We start from the raw sequence: 8110 nt of genomic DNA, 5'->3' as shown, positions 1-8110 counted from the left end.
GAGGACTATGATCCAACAGAAATGCCTACAAAGAGATCTGTAGTGTAACAAGCATCCAAATCATATAGATGTGTGGGCGTGGGCAGCAGCCCTACTCCCAGGCAAGCTGCTGTCCCTTAAACTCAAGCTCTCATCTAGAGACTGGGATAAACTCTACACCTCTTCCTCTGGGACTTCACTCTCACTGAAATGAATCATCTTCCAGGCCCCACAAACAGTAGCAATATAAAACAACCAACAAAGTTGGTGATATTCCGCAAATGCAATTCTGGTTCTAAATGCAGCATAAGGAGTCTCTATAGTATATTATATTTTAAAATGGGGTTTCAGAGTTGTTAGGGGTTTTTGAATGTTTTATGTAGATTTTCAATTTCATTGTTCTGTATGGGACAATGACAATAAAGAAATTGTATATCAATATTCTTGTGTGGCCTCGTTGTCCAACAGTTATGACCCCCTTATAGGATAGCTCTATCTAGGTATTTAGAAAATGTCCCAATTGCTTTAGAATCTCAAAGTGATGTACAGAAAATCAAAATCAAATACAATAAACCAGTGTTTCAAAGCATAATACAAAGTAGAGATCTTGTAGTATATGAAAGAACCTCAAAGCCATGGACAAAATATAGATAAAATATGGAATAAACAAAAGCTCAAGTTGATGCAGAATATGAAAATCAAATGTAGTATGTATAAAAGAATCTGAAAACTGCATGCAAAGTGTAGGTCAAAATACAGTACCAAAAAATCAAACAATATACCAAGCAGAACTCAAAGACAATAAATAAATACATCTCAAAACAGAATACAAAAGAAAAATCAAAGAGTACGAAATATGAATAATCAAATAAACCACTTTTAAACCAGTAATGCTTGGAAAATCCTAATCACTTTGTCAAGCAAAGACAGCTGACCAGATAACAACTCATACAGCCTTGGAATTAAAGTAAAGATAAATCAATAATGTCGTCTCCTTGCCTCATCCCCAAAGGCAGCTCTGTGTCGATAAAATTCTTGCTCCAAACATCAATGAGCAACTTTATCTCACCAATATTCCAGCTGCTCAGGCTCTTTCCCTGAGCTATGAACTCCCACTCCCAACCACCCATCAGACCAACTACTATAACCTTCGTACCTTCCAAAACAAACAGAAAACTGAGCAGGGAAGAAGAGAAGAAAGGAAGAAGAAAGGGTGGGAACCCAAAATAGAAAGGGGAAGGAAAGAGAAAGAGAAGTTTAAAAATAATAATAATCTACTACTGAGAGTTAGGAACTTAGGAAGCAGCCTTATACCAGGTCAGACCATTAGTCCAACTAGCTCAGTATTGTCAACACAGAGTGTCGGCAGCTCACCAGGATTTCAAGGAGGAGTCTCTCCCAACCCTAACTGGAGATGTTAGGGATTGAACCAGGAAACTTCTGCTTGCAAGGCAGACACTCTGCCACTGATCTATGACCCTTCAAACAGCAGCACCCTTTAAATAAGTCTATGGGCCAGGTCTTTCACGTTACCCACAGCTGGTTTCAGTTCTCTCCCTCCAAGATCAACCAAGACAAAGAAAGAGCCCAGGTTAGCAGGGTAGCTAAGGACTGGGCAGGCAGATGTATTTAACAGCTTATCTGCCATTCCCAAACTCCTACCCCAGTGAAGCACTGAATTCTAGTCAGAATTCTTATCTTCCTAAGACTCTCGTGGTCATGATGGCTCTGCTCCAGGTGTACATCTTCTTATAATCTATACTAAGTAAGTTAAGGGTAGCCAAATAAAATCTAATCCTAAATAATGAGTTGTAGTCCAACGACATCTGGAGGTCACCATGTTAGCAACCAAAGTGGCAGACCTTGTCCTGTTTAAATATTGTTATATTAGGTTCCCATAACGTAGCAATCCCCTCCCTTTGCAAATCATCCTGGAATGCCGTACAGGAAGATTTAACACATCTGTTGATAACTAGCATGGAATCTTGAGGAAACACGTCTCATAGAATACTAGTATAGCACATCAGAACCTCATTTTGCCACACATTTAGCTCTATGAAATGCTCAGGCGAGAGCTCATACTCAGAATAACCTCCAAATGTCAGCTCCATCCGTCACCCAACCCCTGTGGCTGCATCATCCCCATCATCCTATGCCAATGAGTTAAGTTCCATTTTCACATGCAAGTTTGTCACTTCAGGAGATGTGTCAGTGTATTTATCACACTGCGTAGGCAGAGGGTAACCTTGGCATCCCTCTTTTCAATCACATTCATAGCCTTGTGAATATTTGCCTGAATCAGTGTGATGGATTCAAAAAGCCGAGTCCTGCTTGTATGCAGAATGGCATTTCATTTCTATGACGGCAAGTTTCCATTACTGTTATTATATCTGATCCAAGTTGTTTATTCATTCCTGTTGTCTGTCCCAAGGGCAGACTCCAATGGCTCTTTTAAACTGATCTCTTTCCCATTCTCTTCAAGCGGCGCTAGGTCACAAAAGATGGCTACACATTTGTGCAAAAAAAAATTATTCACTGTTAATTATAAAAGTGAAGGAGAGTTATCTTTTGCTATTCTTTTTTTCTGGTTAGATAACCTGCCTTCTTCCAGATATCTGAAGCTGCAGCTTATAATGTGCCAATGACAAAATACACAATCATGGTGCCATATATTAAGTGGTGACATGATCGAAGTGTCTAAAGTTATATATAGTTTAGAGAATATGGACATGGGATGCTTCTAGACTGTTGCTATTTACAAGTGAGAGTCAATCACAAACCAGCACGTTGCACAATTATACTTGATTGGAAGGTCCTGTGCAACAAACCCACTTCTTCAAAGCATCGAACGTTTGGCAACAAGGAAAGTGACAGGGAACTGCACTGGAAAGGGTGGGCAACACTTGCTTGGATACAACATTATCTAACCTTTCCACTACAGTGGGACCTCAGGTTACATACGCTTCAGGTTACATACGCTTCAGGTTACAGACTCCACTAACCCAGAAATAGTGCTTCAGGTTAAGAACTTTGCTTCAGGTTGAGAACAGAAATCGTGCTCCGGCGGCGCGGCAGCAGCAGGAGGTCCCATTAGCTAAAGTGGTGCTTCAGGTTAAGAACAGCTTCAGGTTAAGTACGCACCTCCGGAACGAATTAAGTACTTAACCCGAGGTACCACTGTAACTAGGGAATGGAGGAGAAATTTGATTCATTTAACACTGTTGAACCCACACTTTCCAAAACAACATATGAACCGGAATACACATTGTGACGCAGTTCTCCAACCAAACAATGTTTACAAAGATGCATATATTGTGGGGAAGTGTGCATAAAAACAATCATATTCATGAAAGGAACATACAAAAATGCATTATATTAGGGGAACTTACACACATTAGTGAAAACTGCATATAAAGTGTGTTTACTAGGAAAAATTTGCACTAAAATGGTAATGGATTTTAATGAGGATTTTTGTTGCAAATTGCTGCAAGATGTGGAGAACTTAATTTATTTGTAAAAATGAGAAACAAGAGAGAACCTAAATTGGCAGATCCTTCCAACCCTACTCTCAGCAAATCAGAAAGTATATTAATTTAACAGACAACATGCATATGAAATGGATGCCTATATGAAAAGTAGCTAGGGCAGTGACATCCTAAGACCACTATAAATACCATTGGGTATTTTTCTTTCCAGGCTTGAAGTATAAGTATCTTAGCCACCATAAGGAAGCAAAAACTCAACTTTCACTGTCCATCCATTAATCCCCATACTACAGGAATATAGTTTAACAGTACATGAAAATCTGTAAATATCAAGGATTTCACCAATACAAAAGTGCTGTAACAACTTAAGACCAAAGGGTAGATATCACTGGAGAAGCTGACGTCATAAGAGGCATTCTCAGCATTACATCTTCCACATCTGTATTATAAATGCTTTCCTATGCAAATGTTGTAGTATGCTCAAAAGATTGCCTTTTGCTGCACCAATCTCAATTTGAGGTCTAAAGAAACATTTTGTATAGACTCTATACCAATTTTCAATTGTTTACATTGTATAATACCTTCTAATTCCCTGCTCTAGACTTCTCTAAATTTCTAAACTTCTACCTTACCAAAATCCATTTAACATGGGTTAAATATGGGTTTAGTTTTCTGTAAGTACCAAACAGTTTAAAGGTAAAGGTACCCCTGACCATTAGGTCCAGTCGTGGACAACTCTGGGGTTGTGCGCTCATCTCGCTCTATAGGCTGAGGGAGCCGGGGTTGTCTGCAGACAGCTTCCGGGTCATGTGGCCAACATGACTAAGCCGCTTCTGGCGAACCAGAACAGTGCACAGAAACATTATTTACCGTACCTTCCCGCCGGAGCGGTACCTATTTATCTACTTGCACTTCACGTGCTTTTGAACTGCTAGGTTGGCAGAAGCTGGGACTGAACAACGGGAGCTCACCCCGTTGCGGGGATTCGAACTGCCCACATTCCGATTGGCAAATCTCAATCTGAGCCTCTCAGCTGGTATAATGTATATATTCCACATTCTAACCATTTCTCCCAAGACTACTTCTCTGTCTTCAGATCTGCATTACCCCATATGGTTAATTTAATGTGAGCATATGGATTAAATTGTAACTGACAGGCCAATAAATAACATGTCTCTCTAGCTGCTAAAATAGGACAATTTTTGAAACTATTTATGGAATAGGAACTTGTCTAGTTTGCCATGGAGTTCAGTTCCTTCAGAAAATTTCCATATTTTAAAATCTGTACATAATCAAATGTGCATGTGTGTACAGCTAGCACACTGCCAAAATAAGTGAAGCCTTGGTGTGATAATAATATGAGTATGGAATCTTAGGCTGAAGGGTGGGTAATAAAATATTACAACAACAACAACAACAACAACAACAACAACAACAACAACAACAACAACAACAACAACTTTTGTGCAGCTTTTTATTAATATACACATATGCACTCGCACATTAACAAAAATCTGGATGCAATCATATTTTTGGACTTGATGGCCCTTGTGGTCTATTCCAACTCTATGATTTTATATAATAATCGCACTGAGAGTGCAGCTTTTTGGCAGTGCTTTAGAAAAACACACACACATTTGGTAATACAGAGTGGGGTGGAGAAGAGTCACAAATGAATTGAAGGAATCGATAGCTGTGCATTCACAGTGCTCTGAGCAAAACTGAAAAATAAAAATCAAATCATGATGGATTCAAATTCATCAGTTCTACTTCAGAAACAAGACCAAGTAATTTTGACCTGTACAATCCTGGGAAAATTTTGAATGAGGAGAAAGTTGGGAGCAGTTGGAAGATGCCAGCAGGAGCTGCTTCATGCAGGCAGGTTTCCATATAGTGCAGTGTTGCTGACTGAGGTCCATTTGTTGGCAGCTACCATGCTGCATGTTAAACCCTATGTGTACAGAATGCATATGCTAGGATAAAATTTGCATCAAATGCATATAATAGTGAAAATAAGATATAAAAATGCATTATACTATGCAAAATTGCTTTGAAAAATGTGTGTATTAGGTAAAATTGCATACAGAAACATTGGGAAATTTTGCACTAAAATGCTGGTGAGTTTTCATAAGTTAAAGCAAACTGATGTTGCAATGTGGATAACTGAAGACTTGAAAAATGAGAAACTGCAATTGACGAATTTGCCCATCCCTACTGAATGTGTAATGTAGTTGTTCTCACAAATGAATCCCATTGTGTTCAAGGGGACTTAGTTTATGGCAAGTGAGCGTAAATTTCCTGCTTATCACACAAGACTGCAATATTATGCCCACTTATCTATACACGAGTCTCCTTAAATTCAGTGGGACTGAATTCTAAGTAATATAGCATTGTGCCACGTTGCTATGTTTAAAGTCCAAATCTGGAGCAAAAATAAGCAGGCCAGATAAATATAACAGCTTGGAGTAAAAAACAAACCAAAACCAAAACTGTGCAACTAGATAAGCCATGCCCTAGGGGAATTTGGTCTCATGTGTCTCAAACAGCTTCTCCTTGTGCCACACGACAAGCCTTTTTTAAATACATACATACATACATACATACATACATACATACATACATAAATAGTGACTATAAAATCTAAAAAAGGAAACAAGTCACAACATAGCACTGGTCCTGCTAAATCCGGTGGGTGCACCAAAAGTGGCACTTCCCCCCTCTTCTTTTAATTGACCTTTTTTGGGTTTTGGACAGAGCAGCGATTTAATGAGCTTGCAGCAGACTTAAGTATAGCAGCAGCAGTTCTAACCTCAATTTCACACATGCTGCCCAACTGCTTCATGGCTGACTGCAAAATTTGGCCTCAAACCAACAGGTCAAATTAAACATGCTTTAACTAAACATTTTATCAAGGCTGTGCTATGTAATCTAATTTTCTATTGCCGCTTTGCGTATAACTGTGTAAACCAATGCCACAGAGCTTTCGTTCAAATGGGTCCGCTGTGGTTCTCTCCTAGAACGTCTTAAATAAACAGGAAATAGATGTAGCCTATTAATTCACACTGTATTAACTCCAATTTCTGATGAAATTACATGTTATGTTACATCATTTAAATTATGAAAAGCTGCATTATATTTAGAATGGTTGTGGCCACAGATCACAAAGGAAGTGAAGGTTGCAAACCTTCATTGTGTGACAAAGGTTTATATTAAGTGTTAATGTATGAGGAGGACAATTTTAAGGCTTAGGAAGGCCAGAGTCAAATGTGGCTTCCTTGGGGGCATGGTTCCCAGTGGCCCATTCAGAATTAAGAAGAATATGTAGGAACACTGGCTGTGGCAAGGTGGCTATCTATTAATTCTCTTTGTGGAATGGGACCTACTTTCCATCCCTACACAAACTAGCCTTCTGGAAAAAGGAGCTCAGGGGCAAAGGCTCTAGTTACTGAGTGTGTGTGTGTGTGTGTGTGTGTGTGTGTGTGTGTGTGTGTCCATGGACATGTTTGTCTGAATGTGCATGGACATTCTCTCTCTGAATTAGCAGTGTGTGTGTGTGTGTGTGTGTGTGTGTGTGTGTGTATAAAACAGAGGGTGTTTGTACTGGCCAATTTCAGACCCTCTTAAGTGTCCCTAAGTTCTGGATTTTGATTTGATCAAGATTGTCCCAGGTTTTGATTTGATCCTGAAATGTCCTGTTTTTCCTTAGGACATCCCTATTTTCATCAGATAAATGGTGGAGGGTACAGAGTTATGCGACCCCCAAGCCAAGTAGATAAGTTACTATACTAGCTTTAGAAAACATCTAAAGACAGCCCTGTATAGGGAGGCTTTTTTAAAATGTTTCATGTTTCATGATGTTTTTTATATATGTTGAAAGCCACCCATAGTGGCTGGGGCAACCCAGTTAGATGGGCGGGGTATGAATAAAAAAATGATGATGGTGATGAAATAGAACGTCCCTATTTTCATTAGAGAAATGTTGCAGAGTATGCAATTTTGCCATACTCACCACAGACATGCAGCCCTTAGTGCAGGGGTGGGGAACCTCAGGCCTGCAGGCCAAATGTGTCCTTCCAGGCCTTTCTGGCCCTTGGGACTTTCTCCAGGCCACACCACCTCCTCAGGCCATACCTTCTCCCCTCAGGCCACACCTCTGACCAGCTGTGCTTCATACTATCTTGGAATGTTTTGTTTTTTTCTGGCTGGAATGTATCCTTGACCTCTGATAATACTTCACAGTTGCCTGAATAGAGGATAAAGGGGGCGGTGAATGTGTGTTAGGGACAATTGTAAAAAGTAAAATTTAGATTCATTGTTCCACTCACTTTAGCCTCTGAACCCATCCACAAGTGGCATGTGCCCTACACAGGGCTGCCTATGGCCAAACAAAACCAGGTTTGGCCATGTCTGCATCTAGCATTTGGTTTTGTGTCAATTTCTTCCATTTGCATTTCTGCTTTTGTAGGTGGGTATTAATTTAGGCATTGGAACATGAGGGGAAAACCTCCTGATACAAGGCTACCTTCAGATGTCTTCTAAAAGTTGTGTAATTCTTTATCTCCTTGACAACTGAAGGGAGTATGTTCCACAGGGAGGGCGCCACTACTGAGAAGGCCCTCTGCCTGGTTCCCTGTGAGTTCACTTCT

Source organism: Podarcis muralis, chromosome 8 (assembly GCF_964188315.1).
Source record: "Podarcis muralis chromosome 8, rPodMur119.hap1.1, whole genome shotgun sequence".
NCBI classification, from domain to species: Eukaryota; Metazoa; Chordata; class Lepidosauria; order Squamata; family Lacertidae; genus Podarcis; species Podarcis muralis.
Note: the sequence above shows the minus strand (reverse complement) of the source record.